This window comes from Malaya genurostris, chromosome 2, assembly GCF_030247185.1.
Source record: "Malaya genurostris strain Urasoe2022 chromosome 2, Malgen_1.1, whole genome shotgun sequence".
NCBI lineage: Eukaryota > Metazoa > Arthropoda > Insecta > Diptera > Culicidae > Malaya > Malaya genurostris.
Genome location: NC_080571.1, coordinates 44887501 through 44908567, shown reverse-complemented (window position 1 = coordinate 44908567; position 21067 = coordinate 44887501). Strand labels below are relative to the sequence as shown.

At 35.5% G+C, this 21067-nt stretch overlaps 1 protein-coding gene across 1 annotated transcript in view; it reads left to right on the top strand.

Annotated features, from left to right (window-relative positions):
• Positions 1-8598: 8598 nt before the first annotated feature.
• The window catches only part of LOC131429513 (putative sodium-dependent multivitamin transporter), a 28017-nt gene continuing 15548 nt past the window's right edge, over positions 8599-21067 (top strand). Inside the window, exon 1 of the mRNA XM_058593683.1 lies at positions 8599-9289. The gene's annotated coding sequence lies outside the window, so the exon portion shown is untranslated. The remainder of the gene's footprint in view (positions 9290-21067) is intronic.

Here is a 21067-nt window from a genome sequence, read left to right as displayed (position 1 = left end):
AAAATTAATAACAATACTAATAATACCTAAAATAGTAGTTTAGTATTTCAAGCTATATGCGTTACGAAGTTTATTGATGCCTATCTGAGTCAACGTCTGAGTGAAGGTACTATACAATTTTGGTTTGTTTTAACATTAAGGTCATTCACCTCTGCGGGCTAGAAAAACTTTCTGGCCCTATGTGCGGAGTTGGGAATCGAACCGAGGCGGGTTACGTGAAAGGCATCGACTTACCCATGACGCTAAACCCGTCCCCAATTTGGAAAAATGTTACATTTAACGAAGCGTTTCACTCGATATTATCGTGATAGATAGGAAGCTTTACGTTAAGCTTAAGAAGTTAGAAAGTTTTGCATAATTTTCTTAAATTGAGGGTTACAAATCATATGAGTTATTTTGTGAAAATTATGAATGTTAAAAACCGTTATAACAGTTATATTCTTTCGGTAAACGAGTTACGATGAATAACTTTTAAAAAAGTTATAGGTGTTACTTTTTTGTAAGCTATAGGCGTTACGAAGCGTTTCATGCGTTACTTTTTTATAAGTTGAAGGCGTTACGAAGCGATACATGCGTAAATTTTTTGTAAGTTATAGTTGTTATGAAGCGTTATATGCGTTACTTTTTTGTAAGTTATCAACGTTACGAAGTGTTACATGCGTTACTTTTTTGTAAGTTATAGACATTACGAAGCGTTTCATGCGTTACTTTTTTGTAAGTTATGGTCATTACGGAGCGTTACATGTGTTACTGTTTTATAAGTAAAAGGCGTTACGAAGCGTTACTTTTTTGTAAGTTATAGGCGTTACGAAACGTTACAAGCGTTACTTTTTGTAAGTTATAGGTGTTACGAAGCGTTACATGTGTTGCTTTTTGAAAGCTATAGACGTTACGAAGCGTTGCATGCGTTACATTTTTGTAAGTTTTAAGCTTTACGAGCGTTACTTTTTTTTAAGTTAAAGGTGTTATGAAGCATTACATGCGTTACTCTTTTGTAAGTTAAAGGTGTTACGAAGCGTTACATGTGTTACTCTTTTGTAAGTTGTAGGTGTTACGAAGCGTTACATTTTTGTACAATAAATGCGTTACTTGCGTTACCTTTTTGTAAGTTATAGTTGACTGACCGCATCGTGCTAGCTCTGACATACATGTCATTTTTCTGCTAAAACCGAACGGAGCTAACGTTGCAAAAATCGACTTATGCACCTCTGAGAAAATAAAGTGAAACTTGACCATTTAGAGTTTTTGACCACAATTTTTGGTACTTCCGGAACCGGGAATTGATAAGTCTGAAATCAATTTTTTAGGTCCTTAACTAACAAAACCGGCACAATATTAGAATTATATGTCTAACTTAAAAAACTTATTCGTTTTTACGTCACCGTGAATACAAAAATGCTCTGTTATTACCTTGTAATTCCGGAACCAGAGGTCGCAGCAAAATAAAATTTTATGGCCATTCCTTTGAATCTAAGTTTGTTGAAAACAGTTCAGCTATCTCGGAGAAAATAGAGTGCAAATATTTTGCACATACACACATAAACAATTTTCGATCTCGACGAACAAATCAGAATGGTATATGACACTCGGTCCCCCGGGTCTCGATTCAAAACTCGGTTTTCGCAGTGATTGCAAAGCCTTTCTACAATTGCACGAGAGTCTGCTTATGTCGTTTTCGTTTTTAAATTGCACTACACCGGCGTAGCGGAAGCTGCACTGAAACCGTTCGTTTTTATCAATTGAACTACACCAGTGCTACACTTTTTCTGCACCGATACCACTGTTATAGCACTCATCAAAAGTTCGGTGTAGCTCTGTGCAATAGAATCGTTTATTGTAGTCAAGGGTTACTGTTTATGTGTTCATCATTTTTTTTTTTCGTTTATTCATGCCATGGTGTAGCACTGCACCGGTGTGGTGCAGTTTAAAAACGAAAACGACATTAGATTGATCTTGATTCGAAACCAACACCTAACATGGTTTATTTTATAACCGACGAATTTACACCAACATCCTAAATGTATGCCATTATATCTTTGTACATACTTGCGATACGATTTTGATATTTAAGCTTCTCTCCGCCAAGCTTGTGTTCAAGTCTTGTATGCCAGCAGATATTTTTATAGTGTTAAGTTTCTCTACCATTCTGCGATTTCGGTTGAAGTGATAAACTTTTTCTCATTATCAATCGAGTTCATCTTATATAAATTAGAAATTAACCCTAAGCACTCATTTACCCTGGAAAGTTGTCAATTTCTCAGACGAAACGGCATAACATAGAATTTCACCCGAGCTTGCATGACACAAGATCAGAGCATACCAATTAAAGCTTCAAATCGTTTTATGGCACTTTTTGCCTTGCTGTCTAGCAACAACCTACCTCTAGCATGCTACGCGTAGGACTGAAATGTTAGCTATAATTTCGCTTCTATTGATAGATTCGCGTGCTTCCAACAGCTTCGCTTTTGCATCAATTGACCAATCAGAGCGATGCTTTCTCTTTGATGTATCGCTCACTCTTTCAAAACCGTCGTCTATGGCAGGGAAATCCGATATGCCGGAGATTTTTAGCAGACAAAATAGGACACTGCTTCCTGCTAATCAAAATTTCAATTATTTATATGAAAATATGGGGCTTGATACATTTTTAATCGAATCTTAGAAATATTTTCAATCAAATAATGAAATAATATTGATAATTGATACAAAATATACTGAGCTGTAAGTGTTTAAAACCTGACCATAAACTACGTGTATTTTTCTTTGAGTTTCTGATTTGCATCCCTATATAGCAAATAAAGATCCACATCAAAAAACAAATATCAAAGATATGGCTTTATTTCTTTGCAAATTTAAATCATTAACATTAACACTGTCAAAAGTTAGCTACTAAATAGCAACCGACTATTAGACGTTTTATACGGATAAAATGCTTAATTAGTCGACATCGGAAAACTGCTCATTGATACTTTCAGTTTATTTATAATATCCAGCAAACGACAACTGCATAGCAGAAAGATCCAACGAAAAGATAGTGGCCCTTATTCTGCGAGTCGAGTGAGGTGACTCGACAAATCTCACCTCGCTGTCACGTGACTGTAGACACCCTATTCTACGAGTCGACTCGGGTGACGTGAGAGGTTCATTCCATGGTGAGTAAGAAGATGTACCTCAAGCGACAAACGATTCTTTTGCCAAACGTGAAAACAATTGAAATGACGTCAAAACAATTGAAGAATCGCCTGTTGTGAGGTAAATAATTTATTTATTCCGATTGAAACTTATTCAATGAAAATTTTTAGATTTTTGCAGGGTTTGTTATTTGCATGCGTTATTCTAATATAAGAAATAAGTGCTTTAATATAACAAATACGCTAGTGCATGCTCGCGATAAATATTCCAGCATCGAAAATGATTTGGAACACGGTTGAAATTTGCCTAATGGGCCGAGGAAGCCGCTGATAGCTCCTGCCAAAATATATTTGATTAGTTTCCTTCATGAATTTGGTTACGATGGCCGGTACACTCGATTTTACTACGTGTTTCGATAAACTGATAGCCGGTGATGCTGTGAAAAATTAAAAGAGCAAATTGTTGCAAAACACAACCGCACTAATTAGCGTATCAAGTTGATTGTCGTATGTTGGTGTGTACGATATGATTTTGTAACCGCCAAAAGTAGCAAATTCGATAAGTTAAATGCAGTTTTTATTTAAGTTGATATGAAAAACTTCAGCCCAACTGTCTGAAAGCGGTTTACAGAAAAAAGATTGCTTCATGTATTTTTTACACAAACAAAAAAATCTACTCCTAGATTCGGAAAGGTGAACGAACTTATGAATGATATAGGGCACAGCCGAACATCATTCGGTTAGACGAAATAATACTAATGGTCCTAATATTAATAATCATAGAAAAGTATTCCAAAATTATTTATGAATAAAATGATAAGATCGTGTAGTAACATAGTCTACTGTTAAATTGAATCTAGACCAAAATGGTTTTTGATTCACAAGGTCAAATGTTTAATAAAATCACATTAGGACTCGTTTTGCATGAATACTTTTAAATTGATTTCCACAAAAGTTGGATATAGTGAAAAATCTCATGGTTCAATATAGCCTGCTATTGTATCGCATCCGGATCTATGTTCCGTTCTGAAAGACAATGTAAAAAAGTACTTTTTAATCTTAATATATCAATATCAAAGTACGCCTAGTTTGGCTTCTCTGCATCGTTTTGATGTGTGTGTCCAAATCTCACTATTGTGACTTTGAGAAAATTGAGTGATAATATTTGTCACTCAGACATTTGCTCAGATCTTCGAGCTGAATCGAATGGTATATGAAATTCGGTTGGAAGGCCCATTTTCACATTGATTGTATAGCTCTTAAATATGTGAGAAAGGCAAAAATTATAAGCCTATAACCGCATCATTTTCACCAGTTACTAATGTCGTTTTCGCTTGAGAAAACTGAAACTGACCCAGGGTAGTTTCATCAAACAAACACTTTTCACGAAACTGTTTTGATTTCGCACTTAGCAACGAGGGTTTGAGCAAACCTTATATAAAAACCAAGTTCGAAACTGATTCGATTTTCAGCTCAACAACGTTGAAACTAGTTTCGAAACTGGCTTCAAACAAACGGTTTGACAGCAGTTAGAGTGAAAACTGGGTTAGGTCTGGCATAAAAAAAACGTATTCCGTACGTTGCTACGCCAAAGTTCACATAAAACAGTTGGCGATGAGTAACATGAGTTGTTTTTCAATGCCCAATTAGAACTTCAGGTGTTTTATCATTAAAACATAAATTACAATTGACAATAATTATGCAGTGTATTTAAAAATTCAAAATAAGATTCATTGAATTTACTTCCCACTAAAATTAACAATTATCATGGTATAAATTGTAAATTCTCTGCAATTTTGTTCTCAGTTTTCCTTCTCAAGCATGTGCATGTGATATAAAGTAGAAATGTGAATTTAGCACACATTTCAGTTGATAAGTTCAAATAATTTTTTTTAATTTTATTCTATTTTTGAATATAAAAACGTAATCAATTTTTTTATTTCCGATATAGAAATCTTTTTTCGAATCAAATCCTCATACGTTATAGCATAAATCTTTTTCTTCAAAATATCTTTTCGTACAAGACCTACTGATATCGACTTTGAAACTTCAAGATTTCTGAGTCGTTTTTCAAAGTGATTACATAGCCATTCTGTATGCACGGAAAGACCGAAATCAGCATTTTGGCGAAAAAATTAGTTGATTTTCTGATTTTAATTAGTTATTTTTTGAGACAACTAATAAAATCTTACTTTTGCTAATTTAGATTTTTTATTTCTGATTCTCTTAATAATAATAAAATATTTGTTGAAATGGCTATTTTTTTAGTTGAATTCACCAATTCAACGTGCTGTCATTTCTTAGCTAAGGCACACTTCATTTCCATTCAACTATTTTTTTAGTTGAATTAGAGAATTAAAACGTTGTTTTCAACCAACATAAATGGTTGAATTGGCTTCTGCAATTTGCAGCTATGTGGCGCACTGTCACCGAAAAACTACTAGCCACTAGATGGCACACTACTACCGAAAAATATTTCAGTCGCGGTAGTCTTTTCTATTTTGGCAGGTATAAATACGATGGAGAAAAAGACATAAGCGAAACATAAACTTCTTTTCGATAATTTTTCTTCTAAATCGCTGCTTTCTTCATTCGACTTCGCGAAATCAACTCTCTCACTGAAAACTTTGAGCACTCGGAAAACAAAAACCGAATACAATTAATATACCGGACGGCGTAGCCCGGAAGGTTGGAAGATACAAAAAACATCATTTGACATATACAATTAGAGTGCAACATTCGAAGCTCACATCACTGTTCCGCGTAAAAACATTATTTCGCACAATCGCTTCAAATGCGCACAAATTCTCAATAAATACACTTTCCACTAAGAGTTTACGTCATTTTTACAAATCGAATCAGAAATTTATATATGGATATATCGTAACACATGCGAAAAACATCAAAACAATTTGCAAGCAGTTTCAACAAGGCCGTTCCTTTTAGATTTTTAATGGATTGTTTTGCTTTAACACTTCTCATGGGTTTTTGGCTAATAAACTTGTTAATTAAACCAATTTCATTTTCTGTTCTTTGTGCTGTCCTTCAGTAATGATGGTGATAGATAAATAGAAACAAATTTTCTGATTTTAATAACAAATTAGTTGTCAATGAGAAATTCGTGTTGGATTGAAATATTGCTGGTTTTTGTCCAGGATATTCGCCAACTAAACAAATTCTCTAAAAGTAAGAACTTTTTCCAGCAAAGTAAATTTTCAATTTTAACTAATTTCATAGTTATTTTGGAAATTTTGTTGTTAAAATCAACTAATTCAAAAACAGTAATACGAATTAGGCACAGAGCTAATTTCGGTCGTTCCGTGTGAGAAATGCAAAAATATACCAAACTTGACTATCACAAATAGGCGAACAAGGATAGTCAGGTATAACTACAAAGCATATCAATAAAATTTAATGGCAATACATAATACATTCTATTTTGTTGGGACATTGCAAACAAAACAAAATTGAATTGATAGCCGTGTTTTATTCATAACAAAATGGGAACAGTTAATACTCCTCCTCTCAGAATATCCAGTCAAATATGTTATTTGACTTGATTTAGCCGATTTAGGCAAGCGATTCCGATCGAGCGCATATTTTGAGAATAGCTAAAAAGATTAACAATTTCGGTTTTTATTCCTAAAAAACAATTAAATCCTTTTCCGTACATCATTTACCTTTTTTTTAGCAGAAATTTTGAAAATCTCGATTTTTCGTTTTATATTTCTGCTGTCACTTAACTCACAGGTATCGACTCTAAAACTCACCCCCGGTGACTTTTGTCACCCAGATTCGACTGCAGGAATACGATAAGAGTTCATCCTGGTGACTTTTGTCACTTCATTCGACTGTCAGAATCGCGTGACTCGGGTGACTCGACTTATCTCACCTCACTCGACTCGCAGAATAAGGGCCAGTGTTAGTGATAAAACTTTTGTTTAGGATAGTCTTGAACGCATAAAAAAGGGAGGAGGCCGTTTAAGCCAGTAGAGGCGTCCCATTATATGATTTTTCAAATGAATTTTCGCGTTAATCGTTGAATACATGAACTGATTTAAAGTTTTCCAACCGATTTGACAGGTCTTAAAGCGTTATCTCTAATCGAGCAGCGCATTTGCATTTCATGCAACGTCAATGTGCCAATGGAGAACTCATATAATTCTAATTTCATTGTAGAATTTTAGCACCTTTTACAAGAACTGTTCTTTTGAAAATGTTAGATAATTTGTTTTCTTTTGTTTCGTGTATTCATTTTTGATTTTATAAGATGATATGTTGACCAATATCGCGTCCCGGAACTTGTTTCGGATCGGAACTTTTAACGAAAGAGAAATAAATTAAAAGACATTTCCTTCTTGATTTTTAATTCGGAATTGTTTTCTGTTCCGAAATTCGTTTTCCCTTGCATTTTGACAGATAAACTTGCAATCATCATCCTCGCACACGTACGCCTCTAGTTGTGAAACACAAAAAAAAGATAGATCGCACATTATCTGGGCGTGATTTTGTTACACGCAAGCACACATATTGCAAATCAATCCGCTCGTACGAGGTGAACGGTACATAAAATAAACCCGTAGAATGTCCACTTGCTGATATACACAAGCAACCTTCTCTAGGGCATTATCGAACCGCACCGAGTGCAAGTCGGTTCGATACTGAACACCGCCAACCGAGCCGTTAACTAGCCATTCATGGAGCGGATGACAAAGCGAATATTTCACCCATCCGCGCTGCATGAAGGCAGGTGTTGACTGAGACAGATTACGTTTCGTGCGAAAGTTTATACCGCGCAGGACGGTCCATATGAAAAAGGCATAAAAATTTTGTAAATCTGCGATTTCTGAGACACATTCAGCGTCAAAAATGACATATTTGTTATATTGTTATGTGTCGTAAAATGTAATTTTACGTGCCTGCGTTCAAAGCGAGGTAAGTCTTTCTTAGCTTAAGTCTTTCTTGTAAATTTCAGTCGAATTACGTTTCTATGAATTGCGTTGTATGTGAATTTGCGTCTTCAGTAAAGTTTATAATTTATTGTTGCGTAAAACTAATCGTATAATTGGAACAAAAGAATGTAAATTCGTTGTTTTGTTGTAGCACCTCCTACTCGGGATATAATTTTTGGTGACCTTGCATTCTTTACTAAGGAGCTCATGATAGGATTTTAATTCTTCTACGAGCTGGTAGGACCGTTCGTCGAACATGATTATCAGAATTACGTTCGTCAGTATTCGAGTAAGTATAGGAATCCTTAGATCTAGATCGATCATTTTTGTTTGAAAGATTACGATATTTACTACTCATTCCATCTCGGTATAATGAAAGCGATTTCTCTTTCTCTTCGAAATAAAGTCACGGTTTTACGAAATGCTCTGGCAATGAGCGAAACTGCACACTACCGTCGCGATTCCCCGTTCGTTTCACTCACTGACTGAATCCATGTCATTCAGTCGCAGGCGCACTCTTGCCCGAGTAGCATGTAGATTTTGGTTGTTGTGGATTCGTACGAGTGCGGTTTGCACGAGTTAACAAGTTTTATTTATAATTTCCATACTTCCCCTACAGCACGCGGTCGTTTCTGTTGCCTGCGAAACAATTTGGTCGGTTATTAAGTGAATTTTAATTGACCACGGTGGTGATTCGGACTGCAACATTGTTGCACAGTTAGCCAGAAAAACCAAAATAAAATTTCTTTTTCACGCAGCTTTCGCGAAAGCATTTGTAAATCTTGTGCAACAAACAAAAACAGTGCCCGTCAGAAGGAAAACATAGAGAAATTCCGACAGCAAAAATGTGCCGACGTCATTAAAAATTAAAACGACAAAAATGATTTTGAGGCTGATCCCGAGTTTAACCTCAAATTCGTCGCCGAATGCGATGGGCACCGCTACTTCGTCTGCTGTGGTGGTCAGATAATGACTGATTGTGATTCAGTGTGTGTTTTGTGTTTGTGTTTTTGAGGTTTCTTTACCGTCTGCCTTCATTTTCTGACGCTTCGCCAAGTACCTCTTATTAATTGCACACGTCGCGACGCTAGGAAAGCTCCGTTATTTACACGACGGGAGTTCCAGGTTTAGTTCGGTCTAACGACACCTTTTCGGAACGTTAAGTTACATAACTTCAATTACACTGTGCTGCGGGTGCTGTATATGGTGAGTGGAATGTTCGATTAAACCGAGCGAAACATTGAATTCTGTTCTTATCGATTTTCACGGCCAAACCATATGACATCACAAGATCTTACGATACGAAACGACGTCGACGCCGTCGTTGTGCACGCGGTGAAGTGACGAGAGAGAAAGTACGAGAGCGAACGGAGTATGTTGATGTGTATGGATGATGCTCTTACCAACTGGCTGAGAGTGGGTCATGAGGGTAAAATATTAGAGAGTGGAATATCACTATCTAACAGAAATTTATAGTAATAAAAGTATCATTGTTACTGAGCCCCAATAGAAATTTTCTACAAATTCGACAATTTAGTGCAATAATGTAACAACTCTTTTGTGCGAGGGCTTCACAAACATTTCGAATTATTCCAGCATTTCGGATTTCAGTCGTCACTGCATAGCAACTCATAATGAATTACTAGTGCATAATGGCAGTTTCAAATTTTTCGAGCAGTAGCGAGTCAATAAGATATTGAAAACAATCATATTGTAACTTAGTGTTATTAATATGTACATGAACGAATATGATGCTTTTTGTTTTGATTCAAATAATTGAACTGAGACTGGCGGTAAACCGAGATTCTCGAGGGTTCCTATTAAAATGATACATGTAAATGAGTAGATCACCTTGTCTTGAGTTTGTCTTTTAAACTATATGATATTGCATCTAAGAATTTTATGTATGTAAGTTTTTGCAACTCATTTGTACTAAACCGAGGAAGCCGCTTGAAAAATAACTTTCAGAATTTTATTCCGAATCTTTGGAAGCGTTTTACTCCTGGTAGAAAAACAACTTGACCAAATTAGTACTGCTTAACGATTTATTGTTATTTTTTTGCACTTAGTCTGTGTTTTACTTGATCAGACCATATCAGTTTTAAACCATTCAGTTAGATTACATGATGATTCAATTCAATAACAGTAGTTATGGACTAATGCTAAAAGATAATTAATTGTGTTTTTGCCATACAGTAATAAAAATAAGTACCTATGATTATCTTCATAACACAACTTCGAGCTGAGTCCAGTTGCAAGTCACCGTATCGCTCGTAAATGAAGATTCCAGAGTACAATTTTTAAGTAATTTTTCGAACCAAGTTAAATGTGACAAATTCCTCAACAAAGTACCGAGATACAGTCCTTCGATTTGGGCCCGAAAAATCTATCGTCAAAGGTTTTAAACCGACCTGTTAGTCTCCTGAACAACAAAACTACTGAAGAATCCAACCAACTCTTCTGCGATCGCACGCTCCGTGGTTTCATATTTATGTAGAATGTAGAATCGGCACTGTTTTCAAATCTAAGAAATTCTTAACTTGAGAAAATACATTATTTTATTTTTCTGTAAGGTTATCTGAAGTAATATTTTAAGCATTAAAACTTTACACTACACAAAATCGCACTGAAAACCTTTATAAGATATATTCCAGTCAAGTAGATTTCATAAGGTTTATAAACTTATTTGGTGTCAATAAATGCTACAGTAGAACACTAAAATTGGAGTTGCGTTTGGAGTTGCAGTGCAATTAAAAAACCAATAATAATGGCCAAAATCTTGCTAAGTTGTTATTCCGTAAAAAAGGTTTTATAATGCTTCAAAATTACCTAAAAACTGTTATGTTTCTTGTCGAAAGAGGAATGAATTCTAGCTGCCGTGAAACCGGTAGTCATTGAAGAATTAATTACAATACCCTTATGATTTTAGTGAAAACTTAGTCATTCAAATTGTTACTTCAATATATATTTTATGTGCATAGCATGAAACATTACAAAGAATAGTCCTTTGAATTTGTTCGAACTGTTCACGTAGAACTGCACAACTATTGTCAAAAGTTGATTCGAATTGAATGCATACTGTCACCCCTGATCGAAATCATCCAGCACTTGAAGATCGCACCTTGTATGCGAAAAATCAGTAGCACTTCGACAAAAATCATTGCCTCTCTTGCAAGGCGAACGGCGCATAAAAATCCACAGAAGCTCCATTTACTGATGAACACCCAATTCTTTTCCATGGTGTTAACGCACCGCATAGAGGGCAAGCCGATTCAACACTAATTTGGATTATGTGAAGAGGCTCGGTTGAAATAGTCGCGTCCATACTATGCAAAATGCAAAGTGATGTATGCGAAATTGTCGTCCCTGTTAGGGAACCTATGATAGTCTAGTATTCAAGTTTTGAAATCTATATCTCAAATGTATAGTTTTATCTACTCGAATCGATGCGAGCTGACTATTTAAGGAAGCCTTGGTATTACATTCCTGTAGTGGAATTAGACCTTCTGTTTCAACAACAGACTTCGCAGCCGATTCAGAGTGTACAGAACCATTGCATGGCTGGTGCTACGATTCTACTGACACTACGAATCCTTCCAGGTCGGGGCTCGAACATACGACAACTGATTTGTAAGACCAGTGCCCTATGCACTGAACCGCCAACCCGGGATTATTTGCATGGTTCTATTTTCCTTATTTTGAATTCGCACTCCTATATAAAAAGCTTTTTGAAAGTGATTTTACTTTAAAAAGAAATGTGCAGTGAATAGTAGTACAGAAGTCTACGAACACTCATATTTTATTAAATTTTAACCTTCCAATAGAAAATTTAAAGGAATGGCATGAACTGGCTAATGAAGACTTTTCACCATTGCAGATCTTCTATGTGTTGAATTGTTCATTACATTGAACTAGTTTTCCCGGAAAAATTCGAATGAAATTATTTTCCTGATAAACTAATTGCTCAAAAAATGTTTACCGATTCCATCACTCTATTATTCACAGGCAAGCATCAACTAGGCAAAGAAATGTTATGCAGTATACCTTATGATAAAAAAAGAACCGGAATTTTATTAAAAAACGCAAAATTTCAATTTTTAATAAATTTCTTTATTATCGCCTTCAAAGTACTCTCCTCCTGCGGCAATACATGCATGCCAACGCTTGATCCAATCTTCCATACAAGTTTTATAGGCCGCCGAAGGTATGGCCTTTAGTTCACGCAGCGAAATCTCGATTTGAGTTTTTGGCCAAAAACTGGGACACAACCAACGCTGTGTGAGCCGGCGCATTATCGTGAAATTCAGCTTTTTTTGGCACCAGCCGAGAAGCGACGCGTTTCAAACCCAAAACATCAGTTAAAATGTGTTCGGCTGATCCATAAGAGATGCCCAACAACACAGCAATCTCTCTAATCGGTACAGAACGATTTTGCAACACGATTTGCTTCGCCGATTCAATGTTTTTTTCAGTAACAGATGTTGTTGGGCGGCCAGGGATCTCATCATGATCCAAGCTTGTACGACCACCTTTGAAGCGTTTATACCACTCGTATGCCTGTGTTTTTCCTATACACGATTCACCAAAGGCCTTTTCTAACATTTTCAACGTTTCGGAACACTTAAATCCATTTGCAACACAAAATTTGATGCACTCTCGTTGTTCTAAATTTTCATCTATTATAAAAATCGCCACACGAAAGTTTTTCAACTTCTTTGTATAGACGCCAAACACAAACTAATCGTACGATATGCGTCAAAATTTGACAGAATGTGTATAAAAGTGTTACCAACGTTGAGAGAATAAAAGTTTATCGATTGGACAAGCGCGGGAATTTTGAAATGAAAATTCCGGTTCTTTTTTGATCATAAGGTATATTTATAGATTCCTTTTTGTGCGAAACTTCATACTACGTAGAACGATGCGGTGTTTTTTATGCATGACGCAAAGTCTCCTATGCCTAACGAAGTAGAATTACTACTGTATAAAATTCTAGGTGCAGACCAACGATCGAAACCGTCGACTGTGCTCGAAAAATCAAGAGTATGACATCATTTTATTCTGCTGTGATTGGTTTGTGAAAACATAGGTTGATTTTTGCCAATTTTTCAATTTCAATAGCTATTGAAATACTGAAACGATGTTGTCAGACATGTTTAAGTTAAATTTTTCCGAATCAATTGGTAGTTAAACTAGGGTAAGGGCTTCCTATTTCATCTCTTTTGTAAGGACGTTACCTTAAAAACCTGGTTTTGCCACTAAAATCACTACGAATTGCTCATATTTCTGCTTAATTCGCCTTACTCGACATTGGGAAATGATTCACATTCCTTGGAAATCAAAATGATATTCAAAAAATCAGCTAAAAACGCTTCTGATATGTTCACTACTGTGCTCCTAATTTCATCTCAAAGGTTTTATATTTTTCCTATCGTTGATCCTTTATTTATCCCATAAATTAGCAATGGCGACAGCAATCAAAACCAAAAAATTGCACTATTAAACTCTCAGGTTCAAAATGCCTAATGCCAACTATTAGACAACACACGATATTTTTAGAAACAGTTTGGATAGTTTTCGTTACCTTTCGTTTTAAATTTGAAATTTTACCGTGCAGTTAATTTGGAGAACTTTAAAAAAAAGAAATGTTACTATTTAGGCATTAGCCCTTCTAAAAACAAAATGCAGAATAAGAGATGTCATTTATACAGATTTACCTGTATTGTATAGATTTTTGCTTTCGCATACTGATTTAAATCAGAGTATAAATTTTCTAAATTTAGAACAAATTTGTAAAGGCTTATAAAAAGTAATAAGTTAGACTTTTCTCTTTGAGTAGCTATTAGTATTTGATTGCAGTATTTCTTTAAAATTTTAAACCAATTTTAACTGATTCATTTTATTAGTGGAAACAGATACATATTTTCTATGAAAATATCTGGCATCTCTGTGCACAGCCGATGAAACACACACATTTAACAGCGTTATGTTGACATAACATATAGCGGAAAGAAACCAGTGCTACTAGATTTGTCACAATGGTTATTTCATTAGTATTTAACACGCTCTTTCTGGTAACATTCGAAGCCGAAACAGTTTTTTGAAATATTAATATCAATAATATAATTAAACTAATGTCACGAATACCAAAAACATACTTGTTGATGATAGTTTGATGAAAAAACACTTTTTTTTGTAACATTATGAGAAAACTTGGCCACTTTGCGAAACCAAATGAGATGAAAACAAAGCGCAAACAAGTGAACTAACTGAACAATTACTAATTTTGAACATTACTAATTTTGAAGTCATTCAGCATTCAATAGTAGTGTAATTGCGAGAAATAGTGATCATGTTTTGAGACGAATCGATTAGTAGATAATCAGAAACATGACGAACTGTAAATCTTGAGACGAAAATGTGTCCTAAATTGAAAAGTGAGTTTGTTTTAAATGAAAAAAAAACGATCACCAAATAATTTAAAACCATTTCTTCCAATGAGAAAGTGTGACACAAGCTTGAGTAATCATTTTAAAATATTCCACAGTGTGGTTCAGGTACGTTGTAGTATATTATTCATGTTCAAAGTAATGAGGCGAAGGGATGAGATTGAGATAGGAGCTCAGATGAAATAGGGAGCCGTTACCCTATATAAATCCATCCACAGATCACTGAGTTATTAGCGTTCAAAATTATGACAAAATATCTAACACGGTTAGTTTTATAATTTTCAATTGCCACCCGGCCACGTAGTGAAGAGTGAGGCATTTTTAAAGCCAGAATTTCACCCACTTTCCTTCGCTTTTTCCCATAATTTGTTTGAGTAACGTTTACCGTCCACCGGTTCCCGAAAATTGATTACAAACTACAGTTACTGGACATACTTTAGTTTCGACTTACTTTTGTCATTTTAATAAAATCTTTTGAATCATTTAATTGATATGATTTTGAAACAGTCCGACTAAAATATAATACGCCAAATGCACAAAATATATGATGTTATATGAAATAATGCATTGGAATAAAGATTATACACACTAACATGTTATGAAAATCTATGACACTATTAATAACTATCTTCAAATAAAAACCGTTTTGAAAAATTAAAGCATTACGAGTTTAGTCGTTTACGAGCTTGATTGTTTTGGTTTCATAATGCCAAAACTTCTCGATAATCTAATACTTTTTCGAAATTCTGAAAATAATCTTCAAACTATGATTTAAATTTTTTTTGGTTCCCTGATTCCCGCATCAATAGTTTAACCAGCAAATGAAATTTTACAAAAGAATTAAATATCCAATGTTATTATTTTCTTTAAATATTATCTCATAATAAAAATAAAACGAATATAAATGTTTCTGAGAAAGACAAGTATATTTTAATTTTGTAGGCCTATGAGTATTCTGTACATCTTGATGCATTACAGAGACATTTTTTAAACAGTGATTGTTTTAAAATAAAAATCTTACCAGAAATGAAAACAATAAATGTGTTTAAAATTTACACAATTTAGTTCAAAAAAAAGTTCAAAGCAAATCCGGACATATTGAACTTTGCCCACAAGTCTGCCTCGTTTAGTTAGACAATCATTGCCGACCGGTGTTGTTATACCTATCAGCACAATTTGTTTGAAAACAATAGCCAACGATCGCAATCTTTCCTGAACTAGATTGTCTCGAGCCAGACGCGCTCTCAACGACCATTGATTATGGTGCCATTATTGGCGTATTGCTCAATAAAATGTTAATTGATAGAAAGTACCAATTCATCAGCATCCACCGACAAACTTGAGTTGTCATAGCGGTTAGGCGCCGGGCTACTCTGTCAACGTTACTCAGCACTGTAAATTTTTTCGGACATTTCTTAATCGGTTAGCCGTGCCAACTGATTTTACGGCTCGCCTGTGCTGTCATGCTTCCCAAGTTTTAATTGATGGTAATTTCAGACTTTTAAATTGTTGCACGATGTGATGAAGCTGAACCGAAACAACGCGACGGGTAACATCTTTTGCTGTTCTGTGAGAATAGTTCTGTTTTTTTTAAATATTTTTTTAGAATTCGGAAATAATAATTTCCTGACAATTGACGGTAAAAATCAACATTGAAAATTATACTGATGCAGAAATCATAATTTGAGCCAAATTTATTGACATTGGCACCGTAAAAACTGTTAGCCTGCAGTAGAAATGTAAAACGAATGGTCAGAAGTGAATCTGGAAGGACTAGAACAATGTATATATACACTGAAAATTATTTTTACCTATTTTTTGAGGAGAAATCACTTATTGTCGAGCTTTTCTATAAACTACCCAAAATTAGGTCGTTATCTACTCAAATTTTGACTTGATCGTAAAAAATGAATAGCGTGCTTTGTTATGGCATGACACTTTGGTAAACTTACATTTACCTAAATTTTGAGGTCATCACTCGTTACATAAAATTGGGAAGATGCACCTCAGTTGATTTTGGGTAGGTTTTGACCCAAAATTAGGTAGCTGCTGGTAAGAGTGTACAATCAATGCCTCTTTGTTTACTTTTCCTTTTCATTATTACGGAGCCATTGCCGCAATCTCTCGAAAGTTTCCGATATAATTCAATGGCTTGTGGTTTTACCTTGAATATTGCGCAAAGAGTAAAGCGTCAAGTATAAAATCAGTACACTAAATCGTGAAAGAAAAAGTAAATAAAAAGTACGGGTGTGTAATGTCAAAGACATAACTGGATGTCGTGAATACGAATATGACACGCATTATTTATGCTTCCGAATTCGAATTGGTAGTTGATCGATTGTTTGAATTGTGCAAATTTTAAAAATTTAAACGATGCGCCTAGACTAAATTACATATTAGTTAAATTAAACATTCTGAAACGCAATTAAATATTATGAAATAAGCAGTATAGTTCATTATAATAAAAAATGGTGGCTCTGAAAAAAACTTTTTATGAAAGCGTTCGTGATGAAGAGTGACGAGTTGAGTTAGTTCAGCACGCAGACTCTGAATTCTAAACCCATATTCCGGAACTAAGCTCTGAAACTTGAAGACCGCTATGACTACCAGAATGAGTTGTATAGAGTACAGTAAAGTAAATTTCCGCATAATTCTTTACGAGTATTATTATGGTTCTAAAAAGAACCGAATAGAAGAAGTCTGGAATAAAGAACTGGACCCTGAGTTCAAGAACTAAATTTAGAACCAATAACAGACTCAGAATCCAGTTTGAATTCTAGAACTGCAATTTCGAAACTGAAATTAGTTCCGGAATACAGTTTCAGCACGCCTGCTCTGAATACTAAACCTATATTGCGGAACTAATATCTGAAATTTGAACTTCTCGTTACGACTACCGAAAAGCAAATGAGAGTTGCTACCTGAGCGTTTGAGGTTTTAACCACGCAAAAGGTGCACTCTCCGTCGCTGCTGGTTGATGGTTTAACTCTCGCGATGGCAGTCTTCTCGCCTTGATGGCCAGCAAGCGAATGAGAGTTGCTACCTGAGCGTTTGAGATTTTAACCACGCAAAAGGTGCACTCTCCGTCGTTGCTGGTTTAACTCTCGCGATGGCAGTCTTCTCGCCTTGATGGCCAGCAAGCGAATGAGAGTTGCTACCTGAGCGTTTGAAGTTTTAACCACGCAAAAGGTGCACTCTCCGTCGCTGCTGGTTGATGGTTCAACTCCCACGACGTCTGCTTCCACCGAACGCACGAAAAGAAATAATCGATTTTCGACCACGGTTTCCCTTTTATACGCATTTAGTTGAAGATATGTGCCTGACTACCTCAAAATCGTCGTCCTTGCGCGAAAAATCCAAGCGAAAGTAAAGAGTTTTCCGCATTATTTTCAAATTTTGAGAAAACTTAATTTTTGAGTTGTTTGTGGTTATCTCACATTGTTCAAAATATTATCCTAAATTCCTGATCACATTTTTGATGAAATGGTGAAAGAATTATGCTGCTACCATTAATACAAGTCGAGATATTCACGATTAAGTTCTGCCCATTCTTCCATATGGCTAATTTTGAAAAGGCACCCCATAGTAAAGTAAGTCGTATTCACGACAAAAGAAACTGTCATTTGCTGTTAGGCCCTTTTGTCGTGGGACTGTTGAATTGTTCAAGATCAACCACGTGGAAATCTACTTTAGTTTTCACTTGAAAATTATGTTACGTTCACAGTTTCATTATTTCAGTAGAACTAAATAACTGAAGATGATGTGAGCGAACCCGTTCTAAGAATCAGGTTCGGAACTGACCCAAATTTCAAACTGGCTACAAATAAACAGTTCGCAAGCATTAACACTGGGAAATAGGTAAGGCGCTTCTTGTAAAATGACACAGGCTTCTTCCAGGACTGATTCTGAGAAGATGTGTAAATTACTTACGTAAAATTAAGTATGGAATCTAACGATGATACGCCGTCAATGTCTTGTTCCATCTGTCGGATCTGAAGTCCACAGACAGCATAATAAAAGTGATACAAAAGATCATACACTTAAACGCAGATAACAGTTCAGGCATAAAATTAAAAATGACAGATTACAGAATCCATTTGCACACATGGCACTGATAAGAATTTTATTGAATGACAAGGCCATTTTCCTTAGTGATACACCCGCTTCTTACGATTCTGAATTACAAATCTGGCTCAAAGTACATCGTTCGAAGGCAGTAGCAAGTCTCCGTATTACATCTGTTTTTACCAAGTGAGGCTGTATTATAATGACCTGTTATAGGCTTCCAAAAATCAATTGGTGTATGATTAGTGATTTTTTCGGTCATCCGGGCATTTTTGCCTTTCTCATATAGAAAGGTTATGCAATCACTGTGAAAACCGACTTTTGAACCGAGGCCCGGAGGGCCTAGTGTCATATACCATTCGACTCAGTTCGTCGAGCACGCAAAATGTCTGTGTGTGTGTGTGTGTGTATGTGTGTGCGTATGTGTGTATGTAACGTTTTTTGCACTAACTTTTCTCGGAGATGGCTGAACCGATTTTCACAAGCTTATATTCAAATGAAAGGTCTTGAGGTCCCATAAAAAATTCCTGAATATTATTTGGATCCGAATTCCGATTCGGGAGTTATGGGATAAAATGTGCAAAAAAAGAAAATATGTGTTTCTCATAGATGGCTTGAGCTTGAGCGACCACCCCTGGTTGCTACTCCGTTACTGATCGGGATTAGCTGAAATTGTACAGGGAGTTTCTAGATGATCCGACCTGGGACTGGTAAATCATCCTTCAATGTACATCTTCTGGTAATCCCAGAATTCATTGATCAGTACCGGCGCCGGCCAGGCCCGAACGTAGATCGTCTAAGGAATGGGAAGGGATGTTAGTCCAACACTTGTTGTTACTAGAGGCCGTATATACTACTGCGCACTCCACAAGTGTCACGGGAGAAGGATATTTGTTAGCAAAAATTTCAGTATCGGTTTCGCGCGCGACTCAGTATGTTCCGGTTTCAAGATGCTCGGATGCACCACTAAACTCACTAACTTCCCGAGTGAACGTTTCAACAATATCCTATATTGAAGTCTCGGGAAGTCTTGATTCAAAGATCTTATTCGAGGAAATTAAATAAAAATTTGCAATACTATCGCGTAAAGAATAAAAACTTTCCTATTTTTTTAAATGAAATTACGTGATAAAAAAAACGAGTGAACAGGATTTAGACAAAATAGTTAATCCATTGCATTGACATATTCTAAACAGTTGTTATAAAATCATTTTAAATCACCAAATAAAGGTAAAAAGATTTCACGCGCGTCTTGATTCTTTATTATTTCCGCTTTATTATTTTAATTATTTATTAAAATTATTAATTGGTTATATTAGTTGATCTGGGCAGCCGGCTACCGAGAAAAATATTAATTTATTGTTTGAAATATTAATATCAAGTGTTTTTACTATGTATTCAATATACCATATATCTTATCTCTGTTATTAACTTTGTAATATCAACGGATTTGCGCAATAGTTATCAATTCAATTTATAATCCTGAAAGACAATCAATAACATGGAAGAAGGAAACATTCCAAATGAAAATTTTCTCCGAAGCTAGACGGAAATTGATAGGTTGAATGAAGAGATAATTTAGTAAAATAGAGTAATCAGAAGTGAAATATTGAAAACATCTGATAACTGAAAGGAAAAAGAAACTCCTGCAATTGTCGCCTTTTACAACATGGAAGCAGGAACCCAGTGGATCTATTCTTGGTTCATTTTTTTTTCGCCGGATTCCACACGGCATCTAGGCTGGTACTGTCCGGAGAGAGCTAATAGGTACTATCAATCTCCAAATGGACCCCAGCCCCTATATGTGTTTCTCATAGATGGCGCGACCGATTTTCACAAACTTAGGTTCAAATGAAAGGTCCTGTGGTCCCATGCGTAATTCCTGAATTTCATGCGGATCCGACTTCCTTATCCGGAAATATAGGGTAAAGTGTGTTAAAAATTGTATACCATCACTTAAAATGGGGAACAACCTTAAAAAAATTCTAAATCGACCTCAAATCTTTTCCAATTGATAGTTTTTATCAGTAAACGGTCAAACAAACCGATTTCGGTTATTCTTTTAAGAATCGAAGAAAATTATTTTGAAGAATACCACAGTATTATATATGATAGTATGATTGATATGAGAAAGGCATCATTACACCACTGGGTGGATTAAAACAGGTTTTGAATAATTTATCATACTTACACTTTTGGAAAAATCAGCCCATGATGAAGGAATGGAGAGCTATTTTACTTACTTACTTACTTACTTACTTACTTACTTACTTACTTACTTACTTACTTAAGGCTCCTGCGCACCCCGAGTGGTGCAAAGGGCCGACTTGAAAGATCTTCATCCTGGGCGATTGCCCACCATCGCACAGTGGGGAAAAATGGACCAAAAACGCGACGATTTTTTGGAGGCATGATACAGCTGACCACAAAGCATTTTTTTGGTGTAAAATGGTCAGTAAAATCGATTCCA